Genomic DNA, 18,549 nt, shown 5'->3' on the forward strand with positions numbered 1-18,549 from the left:
GCTGTATGACCTTTTATGACCTCTTCTTGGAAGTTACTTAGCATCATTTCAGCCACAGTCACAGGAAATTCTAGATTCAAGAAGAAGAGATGCTAATCACAATGGGAAAGACTCAATGTTCTATTAACAGAAGAACATACAAAATGATACCTTGCATAGATATCTTGGAAAATGCAAGCAGCCTCAGTTTGCCATCTGATGGTAAGCAATATTACTGCATTTTCTATAAGCATATGATCTTCATAATATAAAATTTTGGATGATTTTGAGCACTCAATATGGATCAATCACATTCTCTCTATAAAAGTAATTATTAACTTATTATGTACTCATCTTGCTTTTTTCAATCCAAACCTTTGATAGCACCAAAAATCCCATCTTCATATTTTATGTTCATTTAGTTATTTATTTGAAAGGCAAGGCAACAGAAACAAGATATAGAAAGAGATATTCCATACACTGTTTCAGTTCCCGTACGCCTGTGTAGGCCAGGCTAGACCAAAATCAGGAGGCAGGAACTCCATCCAGGTTTTCCTCATGGGTGATGGGAACCTAGGTATTTGAGACATCATCTGCTGCCTCCCCAGGTACACATTAGAAGGAAGCTGGATCTGAATTGGAGTAGGAAGTGATCCCAGCCATTCTGTTTTTGTATGCGGGCATTCCAAGATGTGTTTTTAACATACTATGCTACAGCACTCACCTCTAACTACATTTACTTTATATATTTTTTTAAATTTTTATTTTTTTATTTGACAGGTAGAGTTATAGACAATGAGAGAGAGAGAGAGAGAGAGAGAGAGAGAGAGACAGAGAGAAAAGTCTTCCTTCCATTGGTTCACTCCCCAAAAGGCTGCTACAGCCGGTGCTGCACTGATCGAAGCCAGGAGCCAGGTGCTTCCTCTTGGTCTCCCATGCGGGTGCAGGGGCCCAAGCACTTGCACCATCCTCCACTGCCTTCCCTGGCCACAGCAGAAAGCTGGACTGGAAGAGGAGCAACTGGGACTAGAACCCAGTGGTGCTGGCAAAGCAGGCAGAGGATTAACTAAGTAAGCCAGGGCGCCGGCCCTATCTACATTTATTTTTAAAATCATTTGCACATTTCCAAAATAATGCTATGTAAAGTACAATGACAAGACCTCAGTGACATATAATAAATTTGTCAAATGTCTGGGGTCAGGTGAGAATTGTCTAGGCAGATTGGTTGATCTTGGCTGGGTCTCCTCACATCTTGGATGGTTGATATGTGGAACAATAGTGTGACTTGAAAAACTCCAAACACAGGGGTTTGCTGTTAATTGTGTTTCAAGAGTTGGGGAAAGTTGGTGGTACTTATAGGATTTGTTTACTTCTTTGATACATTAATTCCCACCATGGCCAATTCCAAACCAATTCTGGTGGCCTAAAAACTGATTTACAAAATGCATTGATATTTAATGATGAATTTGTGAATGCCTATACAAATCAACTCCAACACATTTTCATATTTCTCTTTCCAGATTATATATATATAATATATAATATAATATAATATAATATAATATAATATATAATATATATAATATATATGTATATATATATGTATATTTCTCTTTCCAGATTAACCTCAGCATGTGTCATGAGGATGGCGGAAGCACAAATGAGAAAGCTCCTATATACAAGCTCATTTTAACACAGTTAATGTCAATGTCAAGGAATGTGACATTGTTCATAATGAGACCATCTTGCAAAGTAGTATTGCAAAGGATTTAGATACACACTGAGATTTAACTTCGCCATCTACTATTCTGAAAAATTCTCAATTTTAAAAGAATGTTCTTTTTATTACTTGTGTATTTATTTGAAACAGGTAAAATATCTAAAATTAATTCAAGTTGACAACATATATTTGTAGTAATTTATTTTTATTTTTGACATATAAAATTGTTTATATTTATGATACATCATATGATGTTTCAACTAGTACATTGTTCAATGTTAGAATCAGAGCAATATTTATCTTCTGAAACATTTATTAATTCTTTATGGTGAATCATTCAAAATCTCTTCTCTTTTTTTTTTAGAAAAATAGGTAGGACATTTTCATAATGTTTCTTCATCCCACTATGTGATAGAACACCAGAAATTCTTACTCCTGTCTAACTATAACTTGGTACTGGTTTCTTCCATTTTCTCCCCTCCCGAATCTCCTCAGCCTCTGACAGCCATAATTCAATTCTCAACTTCTAAGAAATAAACTTTTATAGATTATATATATATATATATATGTATGTATGTATTTGTATATGTATCACATTTTCTTTATCCATTTATCATTGGGTGGACACTTAGATTGTTTCTATTTCTTTTTTTTTTAAACTTCTATTTAATGAATATAAATTTCCAGTGTACAGCTTATGGATTACAATGGCTTCCCCCTCCCATAACTTCCCTCCCACCCGCAACCCTCCCCTCTCCTGCCCCCTCTTCCCTTCCATTCACATCAAGATACATTTTCAATTCTCTTTATATACAGAAGATCAATTTAGTATAAAGATTTCAACAGTTTGCACCCACATAGAAACACAAAGTGAAACATACTGTTTCAGTACTAGTTATAGCATTAAATCAAAATGTACAGCACATTAAGGACAGAGATCCCACATGAGGAGCAAGTGCACAGTGACTCCCGTTGTTGACCCAACAAATTGACAGTCTAGTTTATGGTGCCAGTAACCACCCTAGGCTGTCGTCATGAGTTGCCAAGGCTATGGAAGCCTTTTGAGTTCACCAACTCTGCTCATATTTAGACAAGGTCATAAAAGACAGGGTGAGGATAGTAACCAATGATCCTAAGAGTGGCATTTACCAGGTTTGAACAATTATACAGCATGAAGTGGGGAAGAGGACCATCAGTACACACAGGTCGGGAGTAGAGCCATTGGTGGTAGAGTAGAGGTTATGATTACAAAGGAATGAGGCCCAAGTACACTAGACAGGGTCTAGAACAAAGGACAGAGTCATTATTAGAGGAGCTAAGAAAGGTGCTGTCTAAGCTATAATTAAGTTCTCTGATTGAGAGGCAAATAGAACCTGATAGAAGGGGCTTGATAATAATCTGGTGGGCTTTAGGCCTTGTAAGTTAAGAGGCCCAGACCTATCTATCTCTTCACATGGGGTATATCCTAAGGGAGGTGTGAACCTCCTAGGGGAAGGCACTCTGTTGACTTTCATTACTTGGCTGGCCTGGGAGGAGAGCTGGCCAGGTAAAGGCTGGTGGCATCTCTAACAAGAAATTTACAGTTCTGCCTGCAATGTTGCTGACCCTGCTTGGCCAAACCCTCAGCTGCAGTGGTCATTTTGGAAGTTGGGGTGAGTGAAGGGCTTTTCAGCTTAGAGCCAATAAGATCTGTGGCTCTGACCTGGGCATCCTTCGACTCCAGGGCAGGTCCATTTCCAGTGATCCAACTCTTGGCAGAGCTGCCAGGGCTCTTCACAAGCTGACTTCTGCTGAAGCCCAGGCTTACCACACTGAAAGCCACTGCAGTGGACTGGCCTGTTGAGTCTCCTTGAGGGCAGATCACTGTACAGATCAGCCATTAATAGGCCTGCCACCCATTGCTTCTGATGCCTAGCTTTTCTTTTCTTTTTTTTTTTTTTAAAGCTGCTTTTTTTTTTTTTTTTTTTAAAGCAGACCAGAGGATGCAAGTCAAGGGAGTGCCCATGTCCCATCTCTAATTTTCGGTGGCCTGAACTACAAGTCTATATTCACAGGCATGTTCTGTAGTAGTTTTTCTAAGGTAGACAATGCCCATGAGGAAAATTATATTCTCACTTTAAAACTTTCTTTCCCTTTGGTCTGAAAGGGAGGTTTTTTCTACTTACTGTATACTTCGCTGATGGCAAAGTAAATCTAGCTATGAGATTATAATTTAAGCTCTTATTTTGGCTATGCTATTACAGAAAAATGTTAGCCATCTCTTTTATAAGGTCTAAAGATTAAATTGTGCATCCTACAGATTCCTTTATAATAGAATTAGTTTCCTACCTTGAGGAGAATAGATAAATGAAAGAACAAGTTGAGCTTAGAATAGAGAAATGAGGGAGCAAGTCCTAGATTGCTTGCTGACAATAGCAATATTACATGAATACTTAGCAAATAGTTTCAACCATTAGATAACAACTTAAGAAAACATTTACCAGAAGGTCCAATGCCTTCTATAAATTTTAAGAATCATGTATTTGGAAACACCTCTTAAATATCTAACATGGTGTAGTTTCTTTAACCAGTAAACTTAAGCACAACCATATAAAATGTTTTTAGTTTCTTTCTACCAACAAGTATAAAACATATGATGCAGAGATTCAGGTCACACGAATTAAAATGTATCTTTGATTAGTTTTAGCAGCTTAAAATATGGACAATCTTATCTATAAGCCAATTAAAATAAAACTCTTAATAAAATTTTCCCATGTGGACAACAATATGTAAACCCATATAACATAACATAATAGACCAATATAGCAATTTTAATAATAGCCTTTAAAATCTATTAACTCTTTTTGTAGATTGCCAATTGATTTGAATTGCTTTTTCTTTTTAGTAACCTCCGTTAACCATACTTTCTCTCAGTTGGTACTGTTAATACATTATTGGCTTCATCTGTTTACAGAGCCATCCCAAAGTACTGAATACAATAAAAGTGGCTGGAAAAAGTCCATAGGAACCTATAGGAGGACAGCTAAACACAGAACCAACAACGCTTTAGTTTTATGAGCAGCAAATCATATAAAACTGTGGATGACAAAAGACTTTAAGTCGCAATGTTTAAAATTATAAACTCATCAACCAACAAGAGGCACTTGCTTACTTCACAGTATTTTTGAAAGCTCCTGCAGGATTTTACAAGTATTTAACCCTTTAGGCCTCTGGGGCTTTCTCATTAAGATAACTATCATGTCTAGTAACACAAGATCATTAGACTTTTTAATTCTCAAACATTTGTATTAATAGCATTTTCCATTATAGAAACTTAAAATTTAGTACCACGTCACAACTTGACAGTACTTCTAATATAATCCAAATAGCCTAATTAGTTGGTGTCTCTATAAGATGAGAGACATAGGTCCTTCGATTTTTTCAGTTGGGCCCAAACTGGAAAAACCAAAGTCCAAGATTTACTGGAAATTTTAGAGTCCAGATTGTTTGGAACTTTGATTTTTTGAATGCCTGTCAAGAACACCAAGAAGGCTCAAAATCCAAAATATCTGGTTGAAATAAGATTTCTTAAAATCATGACATAACATAGACCAAATTTGATCATTGTTACAAGGTGATTATTCAAATCTTTGAAAATAAGCACATATTTAAATAACCCATAGCTCTTAATAAAAATTCAGCTGTTTTTGAACAATTAGAATTTAACAGACACCAAGAGAACATAATAGATTACTTTAACACATTGCTTTAACAGAGCATCAGATTTTAATTCTATGTCAAAGAGAAATTGAGCTTCCTGTGATGTTTTGCTGTGAGGTTTCCTTCCTTTACCTTCTTTCATATTGATGACTGTGTTTCTGTGTGTAACACATCTTTAAGCATCTTTTGCAGTGCAGGATGAGTGGCAACAAATTCTTTCAGTTTCTGTTTGCTATGAAAAGTCTTTATTTCACCTTCATTCACAAATGAGAGCTTTACAGGATATAATATTCTGGGCTGGCAGTTTTTCTCTCTTAGTACCTGGGCTATGTCTCGCCATTCCCTTCTAGCTTGTAGGGTTTCTGATGAGAAGTCTGCTGTGAGTCTAATTGGAGATCCTCTGAGAGTAATCTGACGTTTCTCTCTTGCACCTTTTAGAATCTTTTCTTTATGTTTCACTGTGGTGAGTTTGATTACAACATGTCGTGGTGAGGATCTCTTTTGGTCATGGTTATTAGGGGTTCTATGAGCTTCCTGTACTAAGATGCCTCTGTCCTTCTCCAAACCTGGGAAATTTTCTGCTAGTATCTCACTGAAAATACCTTCTCATCCTTTCTCCCTCTCCATGCCTTCAGGAACTCCTAGAACCCAAATATTGGGTTTTTTAATAGTATCCTGTAGATTCCCGACAATATTTTTTAGATTTCTAATTTCTTCTTCTTTTCTTTGGTTTGCCTGTTTCCTTTCCTGTTCTCTGTCTTCTAAGTCTGATATTCTCTCTTCTGCTTCGCCCATTCTGTTTTTAAGGCTCTCTAATGTGTTTGTCATTTGATCTATTGAATTCTTCATTTCATTATGATTTCTCGTCACTATCACAGTTTCTTGTTCCACTAGTTGTTTCATTTCATTTTGATTCCTCCTTAATATTTCATTTTCATGAGAGAGATTTTCTATCTTGTCCATTAAGGATTTCTGTAGTTCAAGAATTTGTTTTTGAGAACTTCTTAATGTTCTTATCAATTTTTTGAGATCCGCTTCTTGCATTTCTTCTATCTCCTCATCTTCATAATCTTGAATTGGGGTGTCTTTTTCATTTGGGGGCGTCATAGTGTCTTCCTTGTTCTTGTTACCTCAGTTTTTGCATTTGTTGTTTGGCATGTTGGAGATATTTGGTTTCTTCACTGTGGTGTTTTTTCTTGTTACACTATGGCTCTATATTAAGTGGACTGTCTGCTTTTGGTGGAGCCTTAGAGGCTTGAGATGAGTGTGGACTGAGAGCTGTGTTTGGTTCCTCAGGGTTGAGGTTGTGTCAAAGGTGACACTCCCAGGTTAGGCGTGGTAAATCTCTCCCTTTCTTTCTTTCTTTCTTTCTTTCTTTCTTTCTTTCTTTCTTTCTTTCTTTCTTTCTTTCTTTCTTCTGATTCAAAAGGGAAGTAATTCTGCACAGCTGAATGTAATTGGAGGTAGTTACCAGGTGAATGATATACCCGCAGGAGCCAGGGATTGGAAGCTCTTTCCCAAGGACCACACAGGGAATCTCTGCTGCCCTCGGTGTGGGCTCCAATTCTCCTGCAGTCTCCCAGTGGGTTGCCAAGTTAGATCCTAATCTTCTGTTATTTCACTCCCCCAGAGTTAGGTTTTTCTGCTAGGCTCAGAGCCGGTGCAGACCTGAGGTCTCCCTGCTTATGACGTATGTCCTAAATGGCGCCTGCTCTTTGTCTTGCTAGCCTTTGAGGGGTGAGCAGAGAGAGAGAAACTAGTGTCTGTATTGGTCACTTTTTTTTTCCTCTCTCTTCTAGTTAGCCTGGTGAACTTTTCCCCATGGAGTTTCAAGCCTCGTTCCCTCTAGTCTCCTCTTTCTGCTTGCCCACCTGTGTCTCGGGCTATTGAGTTTCAGCTCACCTGGCGTTCCAGCGCTGGTGTGTTGAGTCTGCCGCTGGTGTCCCGAACTTGGGCTCCCACGCTCTCCATGCAGGTCCACAGTGAATCACTAGTTCCAGAAGAGTTTCCTCTGCTGTTTCTTCCCCTACGCTTCCTTGACCCTGCAGTATCTCCACTTTTATTAAACTGTGTCTTCTCGGACTATCAGTGTGCGCCCTTCCTATTCTGCCATCTTGTAGCTCCCCAGATTGTTTCTATTTCTTGGGTATTGTGAACAGTGCTGAAATAAACAAGAGAGTTCAGATGCCTCTTCAACAGACGAATTTCATTTCCTTTGACTATATATGCAATACTAGGATTGCTGGATGATATGGAAGTTATATCTTTAAATTTTTCAGGACCCTCCAAAATGTTTTCCACTAATGTACTAATTTATATTTCAGCAGAAGTGTGTAGGGTTTTCTCCACATCATTTTTTAATCTATCTTTTTGACAATAGTCACTCTAACAGGATTCAGGTGATATATCATTATGGTTTTGATTTGTGTTTTCCTGATGGTTGTCAACATTGAGTATTTTCTCGTACTTGTCAGCCACTTTTGTGTCCTTTTGGAGAAGTGTCTCCTTAGATCTATTTCACATTAATACTTTTTTTTTAAAGATTTATTTATTTGGAAGTCAGAGTTACAGAGAGAGAGGAGTGGCAGAGAGAGAGAGAGAGAGAGGTCTTCCATCCGATTTTTCACTATCCAATTGGCTGCAACGGCTGGAGCTGTGCAGATCTGAAGCCAGGAGCCAGGAGCTTCTTCTGGGTCTTCCATGCGCATCCAAGGGCCCAAGGACTTGGACCATCTTCCACTGCTTTCCCAGGCCACCGCAGAGAGCTGGATCGGAAGTGGAACAGCCAGGTCTTGAACCGGCACCCATATGGGATGCTTGTGCTTCAGGCCAGGGTGTTAACCCACTGCACTATAGAGCCTGCCATTCACATTAATAATTTTAAAACTAACTTATTTCTTTCATTTATGTGAAAATTGGAGAGAGAGAAAGAGAGAGAGAGAGATCCTCTATTTGCTAGCTCACTCCCTAATTGCCTGCAACAGCCAAGACTGGGCCAGACTGAAGTCAAAAAATCCCAAACTCAATCTGGGTTTCCCTTGTAGGTGTCAGTGATCCAAATACTTTGAGACATCACTTGTTGCATCCCAGGGTGCACAACAGCAGTAAACTGGAATAAGAAGCAAAGCCCCTGTTTAAACCCTGGCACTCCAAAATGGTATGTAACAATCCTAAGCAGCATCTTAGCTACAATATCAAACATCTACCCCATTGCCTAATTCATAATTTTTATAATTTATATTTTACTATTGAATTGTTTAAGTTTCTTATACATTGTTGTTATTAATCTTTTGAAATAATACAGCACCCAAATATTTTCTTTCATTCTGTAGATTGACTCTTCACAGTGTTCATTGTCTGCCTTCCTGTGCAGAAGCTTTATAGTTTCATGAAATAACATTTCATATATGTTTAGCTGTGATCTGGTTAAATCAATTTGCCTAAATTTTTCTTGTTATCAGAACAGTATTTCTCTTCCTGGCATATGATGATGAACTCACAAGAAAGTCCAAAAGTCATATACAAATATAATTGTCTTTCATGGAAGATTGTTCTAGAAGCCCTATGATGATCAAAATTGGTGGATGCTCAAGTCCCTTAAAAATATGCCACATTATTTACATGTCACCATTATACGTCTTCAAGTCTACTTCAAATCATTTCCAGATCACTTATAATAGAAAAATGAAAATGCTGTGCAATAGCTGTTATACTGTATCGCTTGGGAAACAATGTTAAAAAAATTCTGCACATATTCAGGACAAAAATTTTTTTTCTGAATATTTTTATTCCATAGTTGATTGATTTCATGGGTGTAGACACCATGTATATGGATCCAACTGTGTGCTCTGATTTTCTTAGCCTTACGTAGTACAATTTTTGTCCAGGTTTGAGGAAATCTTTCTTGGCAGGCAGCCTTGTTGTGATCAATTAAAATTCAAGAAAGACACTGAAAATGTTGGCACATATAGTGAAATGGTAGAGACTAGGACTGCTTTCTGAGCAGCAAAAATGGAGATAGTCAATGGGAGTGTAGCTTGTCCTCATCTAGGATTGAATTATCCTCTAGTGTTTTGAAATTAAACAAACTGTGTCATTCTAAAACTATAACTGGATCTACTTACCCCATCAGATTTGCTAATAATGCAAATTTAACATTGTGGAGAGGATCTATCAATTAATTCTAAAACTAGAATCCTCTGTGAACTGAGATCTAAGCGACAAAACCTCACCATTAAGTTTGATAGTACACTATCTTTTTATTTTTGTTTATTTTTTAAAAAGATTTATTTATTTATTTGAAAGTCAGAGTCACACAGAGAGAGGAGAGGTAAAGAGACAGAAAGAGAGAAAGAGAGAGAGGTCTTCCATCCTTTGGTTAACTCCCCAGATGGCCTCAATGGCTGGAGCTGTGCCAATCCGAAGCCAGGAGCCTGGAGCTTCTTCCGGGTCTCCCTCTCGGGTGCAGGGGCCCAAGGACTTGGGCCATCTTCTACTGTTTTCCCAGGCCATACCACAGAGCTGGATCAGAAATGGAGCAACCAGGTCTCGAAGCAGGGTGCCTATATGGGATGCCAGCGCTTCAGGCCAGGGCGTTAACCCGCTGTGCCACAGCGTCGGCCCCGGTAGTATATTATCATTCACAGAAAATATTTTCACTACTTCTATGGCCATAGTGACAATATAAATATTTCTATACACTTTCTTCATCACTTTTCTTCCTTTTTCAACACGTTTTTTGCTCCTACTTTTTAATACTTCATAAAAAGAGAGACATTTCTTGCTGAAATACTTAAGGAAATCCAGGTTTTGCTTTGTAGTATGGCTTAAACTTTGAAATTTGCCTAACTGAATGGAATACAGAGTGAATCAAATATTCTGACAAAAGCATAGAAAGAGAATAGTGCTTTGTAGTTTGACAGAAATTCATCTAAATATCACTTCAGTTGCTTCTGTAGAAAAGAAAATTGTGTTTATGAATCACTAATCCCTTCTGTTTATATTATAATATATAACACTTTCAGGTGAGAGGAGAATGAATTAAATAAGCTCTCTTCAAAATAAATAATAGGTTGATACATAAAGATATTGTTATCAAATCATCTTAGGAAGCTTTAATTGCATTAATTGGCTCAGCATTCAATGCTGATTGAAAGGTGGGTGTTATCACTCCTTTTAGTCATGGTACTAAATTTTATTTCTAATGAATGCATTTTACTTTTTGGGTTCTATCAGTAACTTTGATAATAGAATCAATAAGGCATAATAAATACAACATTATTTAATTACAATTGCAGAATAGTTAAAGTATTTATAATATGATTAATGAAGTTTCCACTAGGTGCACCTTTCATCCCAAGGTCTCATTGAGTCTCTGACATTTCATTAAATCATGCTGGTTATCAAAGTTCTATAAGAAAAATTGGTCTTAAATAGAATTTGTCTAAGGAGACTCCTACTTTTCTTTCAAGACTAAGTTAGTTTCCACATCCTCTAAGAATTCTGTATGCTACTCAACTTTCTCCTTTTACATTTTGAAAATTTATCTATGATACAACCCCAACCTCTTTGACAGAGAAAGGTAAAGATTGTCACTTGGTGCTATATTTTCCTTGTAACATTCTCAAATTCAAAATCAATCATTCAAGAGCTGAACAGAATATTGAACAGTCTAACAGAATGAATGAGACAGTAGCTGAGTTTCATACTCTGTAAAGGTGATGAAATCAATTTCAACCTCCATATATGCCTTTACTCTTAGATTAGTTGTAAGTGAACATTCCTAAAAAATGTTAATCCAATCCCTTATATAAATTATGATAAACTCTTCGCAACCCAATTATATTTAAAAAATGCCTACAAAATAACAGTAACCAAGACAATATGGCATACATAATATGGAATCAAATTTAGATTTCAGAAATATTTTTATTCTACATAATAAAACAGAGAGAGAAGAGAATTAAATATCTGAACTGAAGAGGGAAGGAAAACTCTAAAAGGTGCATAGCATATCAAGAGCATAAAGGAAAAATAAGTCTAATATATACATAATTGCAAACCCTGTGAGCAAGGAATTATAAAGAAAATCAAAAGCAATATTTGAAAAGATGATGGCTGATAATTTTCCAAAAATTTTGATGGAGTTAAAAAGAAAACTCTAAATCTCAAGCAGGAAAATTACATGTAGGCACATTGAAATAACATTTCTATAAGAGAAAATGAAAACGTTTAAAAACAAATATGACAGGAATTAGGGAGCGTTAACTTCAGTTCAGCAACAAGATTGACAGTAGAGTTCATGACAGAAACAACAATAGCAGCCAGAAGATGTGGAATTTAGAGAGAGAGAGAGAAAGAGGGAGAGAGAGACATAGAAAGAGAGAGCATTGCTGGCACCACCTGGGACTGAATCATACTGACAACAGGAGCCCAAAAATCAACCCAGGTCTCCTATATGGATGCCAGAACCCAACTACTTGAACTATTGTCCTCTGCCTACCATGGTGCATATTAGCAGGAAACTGGGCTAGAAACAGAGTGGCTGATACTTGAAATAAGCACTAAATATGGGTTGCAGGTGTCCCAAGCAGTGACTTAACTGCTATGCTAAATGCCCACCATATGGAATTGTACTTCAATATGGTGAAAGAAAAAGAGCTATCAGTCTTGAATTCTATATTAAGTAAAGGTACCTTTCAAAAGGGAAGGGAAATTAGCAATTAGAATTAAATAAATCCTCCCAAAGGGACAAATATCATATGTGCTCCCTGATCGGTAACAACTAACTGAGCACCTAAAAGGAAACCTGTTGAAGTGAAATCAGCCCTTGTCATGACTGTCGAGGAACAACTTACTACTTTATTCCGTTTAGTATTTTTTTGTTCTACTTAATACCATTGGTTGAACTCTTTAATTAACACACAATTATTCTTAGGTGTTTAAATTTAACTGAAAAGTGATCCCTGTTAAATATAAGAGTGGGAATAAGAGAGCGAGGAGATGTATAGTTCGGCACATGCTCAATCGGACTTACCCCTAATGGTAGAGTTAGAAACGTACCAGGGGATTCCAATTCAAGCCCATCAAGGTGGCATGTACCAATGCCATCTCACTAGTCAAAATGATCAGTTTCAGTTCATAATTGATCATAATGATAGTATTAAATGTCAAAGGGATTACACAAACAAGATTTGGTCTGCTAATACTAACTGATAGAATTAAAAAGGAGAGAACAATCCAACATGGGAAGCAGGATACACAACAGACTCATAGAATGGCAGATGTCCTAAACAGCACTCTGGCCTCAGAATCAGTCATTAAGGCATTCGGATCTGGCTAAAAAGCCCATGAGAGTATTTTAGGCATGGAAAGCTAAGACACTCTGGGGGAAAAAAAAAAAAAAAAAAGCCAAACAAACCTAAATGATATCCCAGTGGAAAGAACAGGTCATCAAAGAAGGAGGCACCTTTCTCTGAAGGGAGGAGAGAACTTCCACTTTGACTATGACCTTGTCTAAATAAGATCAGAGTTGACGAACTCAAGAGGCTTCCATGGCCTTGGCAGCTCATGACAAGAGCCTAGGGTGATTACTGATGCCATAAATAAGAGTGTCAATTGTTAAATCAACAACAGGATTCACTGTGCACTTACTCCCCATGTAGGATCTCTGTCCTTAATGTGTTGTACTATGTGAATTAATGGTATAACTAGTTCAAACAGTACTTTATATTTTGTGTTTCTGTGTGAGTGCAAACTGTTGAAATCTTTACTTAGTATATACTAAATTGATCTTCAGTATATAAAGATAATTGAAAATGAATCTTGAGGTGAATGGAATGGGAGATAGAGTGGGAGATGGGATGGTTGCAGGTGTGAGGGAGGTTATGGGGGCAGGGGGATGCCACTATAATCCAAAAGCTGTACTTTGGAAATTTATATTTATTAAGTGAAAGCTAAAAAAAGAATTAAATAAAACCTAAGTGAATGCTTCACCACTAGATACATACTAATATTAAAGGGTAATTTCAAAAAGGAGAAAGCAATCACAGCAAAAATGGAAAAATACAGGTATAACTGAATAACACTGGACGTCAGCCAATAGATGGGTGACCTCTATCTCTGTGTCCTTACCTTTTAAATAAATTGAAAATTAAAAAAGAGAAATGAACATAAAGAAAGCAAAATAACATATAAAAGCAACAAAAATTAGAGAATGCATTTAAACTAAAACGCACCAGTAATTGTATTGTTTAAAGGGAATATATATTGTAATTGCAAGATAGATTGTCAGAGTGCATATAAAAATAAATGCTACTTACATGAGGCATGCTTCCATATAAAGATCAAGCAAACTGTTATGTAAAAAAGAAAGCATCCTATCATATTAACAAAAGGAAATGTAGATTTTAATGCATGAGTGATGCATAAGGATAACATATAATTAAATTTTAAAATACAGTAACTATAAAGTTTATGACTGGTAAATATTATCTTGGAATATGTTAAATGAGACATGAAATAAATAAAATGAAACCTACTTCTAATATTTTTAAAATACTTTTTATTTTATTTGAAAAACAGAGGGAGGTACACACAGAGAAAAGGAGAGAGAGAGACACAGAGACAGAGATATTGAGAAAGAGAGAGATGATGATCATCTACTGATTCACTTCCCAAATGCCCCAAACAGTTAGGACTACACCAAGCCAAATCCAGGAATGAAAAATAAAAATTAAATGCTCATCTCAGTGAATTCAGTACAAGCCTCTGATTAAACTCAGTGCTCATTTATAATCAACAATGCTTTAAAATTCAGCATATAAAACAGTTATCTGTACCCCCATATTTATTACTGCTTAATTCATAGTAGCTAAGATGTGAATCAACCCAGATGTCCATCAACTGATGACTGGATAAGAAAATGCAGTATATGTACACTACATAATACTACTCAGCCATAAAAAAGATTGAAATCCTATGTTTTACAACAAAATCAACTGATGCATCTGGGAACCATTATACTTAGCAAAATAAGCCAATCCCAAAAAGACAATTATCATATGTGTTCCTTGATCTGCGGTAACTAATAGAATATGAAAAAAAAATGGTAGTGTATATGGGTGAAATTGACTTTTTTTTTTTTTTGACAGGCAGAGTTAGACAGTGAGAGAGAGACATAGAGAAAGGTCTTCCTTCCATTGGTTCATCCCCCAAATGGCTGCTACTGCCAGCGCTGCACCTATCTGAAGCCAGGAGCTGGGTGCTTCCTCCTGGTCTCCCATGCGGTTGCAGGGTCCAGTCATCAGCTGATGGACATCTGGATTGATTCACATATTAGCTACTATGAATTAAGCAGTAATAAATATGGGGGTACAGATAACTGTTTTATATGCTGAATTTTAAAGCATTGTTGATTATAAATGAGCACTGAGTTTAATCAGAGGCTTGTACTGAATTCACTGAGATGAGCACATAATTTTTATTTTTCAATTTTTATTTTTCAGGGCCCAAGGACCTGAGCCATCCTCCACTGCACTCCCAGGCCACAGCAGAGAGCTGGACTGGAAGAGGAGCAACCGGGACAGAACCAGCACTCCAACTGGGACTAGAACCTGGGGTGCAGGCGCCACAGGAGGAGGATTAGCCTAGTGAGCCATGGCACTGGCCGAAATTGACCTTTTGAGATTTGATTATTGTTTACAATCCTATTGTTGAGGAATATTTTTTTCTTTTTACTATTTGTTGAATGCTTAGTGGAGGGTTAAGTTTAGGATTAGAAAATAAACTGAAAATGTCATTGTAAAATTTAAAACAAATAATAAGAAAGGCAGAAAGAGGGAAGGTGGGGGTTTGGATGGCAGGGAGGGTAGGGTAGGAAGTATCCCTATGCTCCTAAGTCTGTATATATGAAACACATGACATTTGTTCGCCTTATATAAATAAAAAAAACTTGAAAAACACCTAAAAAAGTTCAGAAATCAAAAGTGATTTCCCAAATGTGACTAGAATTATCCAGAAACCTATAGAAAGCACAATTGATAATCATGAAAGATTGAATACATTCTCACTGGCATTTGGAATAAGACAAAGGTATCTATTATTATATGGTAACGTATGCTGCAATTTCCAATCTTATGCCTGTGATTTTAGTACAGTAGTCAAGAAAAATAAATTATTAAGTTTTATAAGATATACAACTATCATTTTCTAGGTTATTTATTTTTTTCACTTTTATTTAATGAATATAAATTTCCAAAGTACAGCTTATGGATTAGAATGGCTTATTCCCCCACAAAATTCCCTCCCACCTGTGTCCCTCCCCTCTCCTACTCCCTCTCCCCTTCCATTCACATCAAGATTCATTTTCAATTATCTTTATATACAGAAGATCAATTTAGCATATACTAAGTAAAGATTTCAACAGTTTGCACCCACACAGAAACACAAAGTGTAAAATACTGCTTGAGTACTAGTTATAGCATTAAATCACAATGTACAGCACATTTAGGACAGAGATCCTACATGAGGAGTAAGTGCACAGTGACTCCTGTTGTTGACTTAACAAATTGACACTCTTTTTTATGGCGTCAGTAATCATCCTAGGCTCTTCTCATGAGTTGCCAGGGCTATGGAGGCCTTTTGAGTTCGCTGACTCATATCATATTTAGACAAGGTCATAGTCAAAGTGGAAGTTCTCTCCTCCCTTCAGAGAAAAGTACCTCCTTCTTTGATGACCTTGATGACCTGTTCTTTCCACTGGGATCTCACTCACAGAGATCTTTCATATAGGTGTTTCTTTTTTTTTTTTTTTCCAGAATGTCTTGGCTTTCCATGCCTAAAATACTCTCATGGGCTCGTCAGCCAGATAAGGGCTGATTCTGAGACCAGAGTGCTTACAACTATCATTAATAGCAGACATTAAATATTAGAGTCTACCAAGAATATAAAAAACAACCTAGAGACAATTGTTAGAATTCATAAATGAAGAAGCATATAAATAATCAGAGCTCTTCTACATTATGACCTCAATACATTGTTTCATTCATTTTTCCAGTAGCAGTTTATTACATGAAAGACAAAAACACTACCTGTTTGGATACCTCATTGATGTAACTGTGCTTTGCTTATCAACAGTCAGAATGTCATTTATACTCTTTGAGATAATTTAAACCAACCTACTTATATTCAAGATAACGTCTGTATTTTTATGCTTTCCCTGATGTCTCCATGTTTTAATGTTACTGTCTCTTCTAGCCTATCGTCCTTTTGTGGGTCATTCATATGACACAATATAAGTATTGATGATTTCTAGTTCATCCATAAGCTTTAAGTTCATGGAAAACAAACAACATGGACAGAAAAATTTTGTTTCCAAGTGGATCTTTTATAGTTGACATACTCTAAAGATATTAATTGAGGCGAGGGTTGTGGCATAGCAGAATAAGACACCTCCAACAATGTTGGCATCCAATATGGGCACTAGTTCAAGTCCAATCTGTTCTACTTCTGATCCAGCTCTCTGCTAATGTGCCTGCCATAGCCCTGAAGATGACCCAAATAATAGGGCCCTTGTACTCAGATTGCAGACTCAAGTGAAACTCCTGGCTCCTGGCTTCAGCATGCGCTAACCCTGACCATTGTGGTCATTTGGGAAAGTGAATCAGCAGATGGAAGATCTCTCTCTATCTTTCTCTCTCTGTATTTCTCAATGTGTGTGTATCTCCCTTTCCTCTCCATAACTCAGCTTTTCAAATAAACAAATAAATGAATCCTTCTAAAATATATTGATCAAATTAACAAATAGAATAACTTATTATAGAGATGAGATATAAAATAGCATCTTTTTCTTTTTTCTTTTTTGGTCTCCCTTGTCCTTTTCTTTGGTGGAATATTATGTCAGAAAATCTATATAAACATTCTGCCTCCTATCCTTCTTCTGAAGTCAAGACAGTCATGGTCAATCTTCTAATTAATTAGCTTGCAGCTCCTACAAGCAATAATCCAGAAGGACTGAAAAACAACTCAATGAGTTTGCCTGGTCGCAGATGGCATTATGTACAAAGAATAAGATGGAATTCTCTCTGATAATTACTTTCTGTATGACTTCACTGAGTAGTTTGAACTCTGTGGGTATCACTTTCCATCTAGTTTTGTCTAGAAGACTCATACTGTTCACTTTGATTGGATCTCAGGAGTGCACGAAAATCACTAAGAAATTAATATGCAGTTATTAAAGATACCAAAATGAGAATGATTATTATTAGCAATGTCTTGAAGATTTATATCTAGAAGATATAATTGCATTCTTGTCTTTCAGTTTGATAACTTGCTTAGGACACACTTTCCATTTCCAGCAGAGTATTCTGATATTCACACTGACTAATTCAAAAACACACATTTAGTATCGTCTGGGTGCATGTATGTTTACAGCTAAGTGAAGAAGACTGTGATTCTTTGACTCTATGAAGTTTATAATTTACTGCAGTCATTATGTTTATAATTTATTAATGGATCCAAACCATTTATTAACTCCAAAGCAGTTTACCATCATCTGAGGTTGTATGTTTCTCAATTTGTAATGCCTTGTGGGATTATTTTATGATTTTACTTCTCAAAAAATGTATGAAAAAATTTATCTAATTTATATTCTCCTCAGTGTCTCAAAATAATTTATGAGTATAGGCCAAGTTGTAATCAGCAACTCTGGAGTGCCTAAATGTTTTTTAAAGATGTATTTATTTATTTGAAAGTTGAAAGGCAGAGATACAGAGAGAGAAAGAAGAGAGAGAGAATCTTCCATCCACTGGTTCACACTCCAAATGGCCACAAGGACTGGGACTGGGCCAACCTGAAGCCAGGAGCTTCTTCCGGGGGTCCCACATGGGTACAGGTGCCCAAGGATTTGGACCATTCTCTGCTGCTTTTGCAAGCACATCAGTAGAGAGCCGGATCAGTAATGGAGCAGCTGGGACTTGAACTGGCGCTCATATGGGGTGCCGGCACTACAAGCAGTAGCTTAACCCTCTGTGCCACAGTGCCGCTCCCTAAAATTTTTATAGTAAACATGGCCTTCAACTTTAGTTTGAGGAAAAGTTTATGGTCATGGTGATTTTATTCAAGAGAGAACTGGAGATGGGTTTTCTGCATGT

The sequence above is a fragment of the Lepus europaeus genome, chromosome 9 (genome assembly GCF_033115175.1).
Source record: "Lepus europaeus isolate LE1 chromosome 9, mLepTim1.pri, whole genome shotgun sequence".
Lineage (NCBI taxonomy): Eukaryota > Metazoa > Chordata > Mammalia > Lagomorpha > Leporidae > Lepus > Lepus europaeus.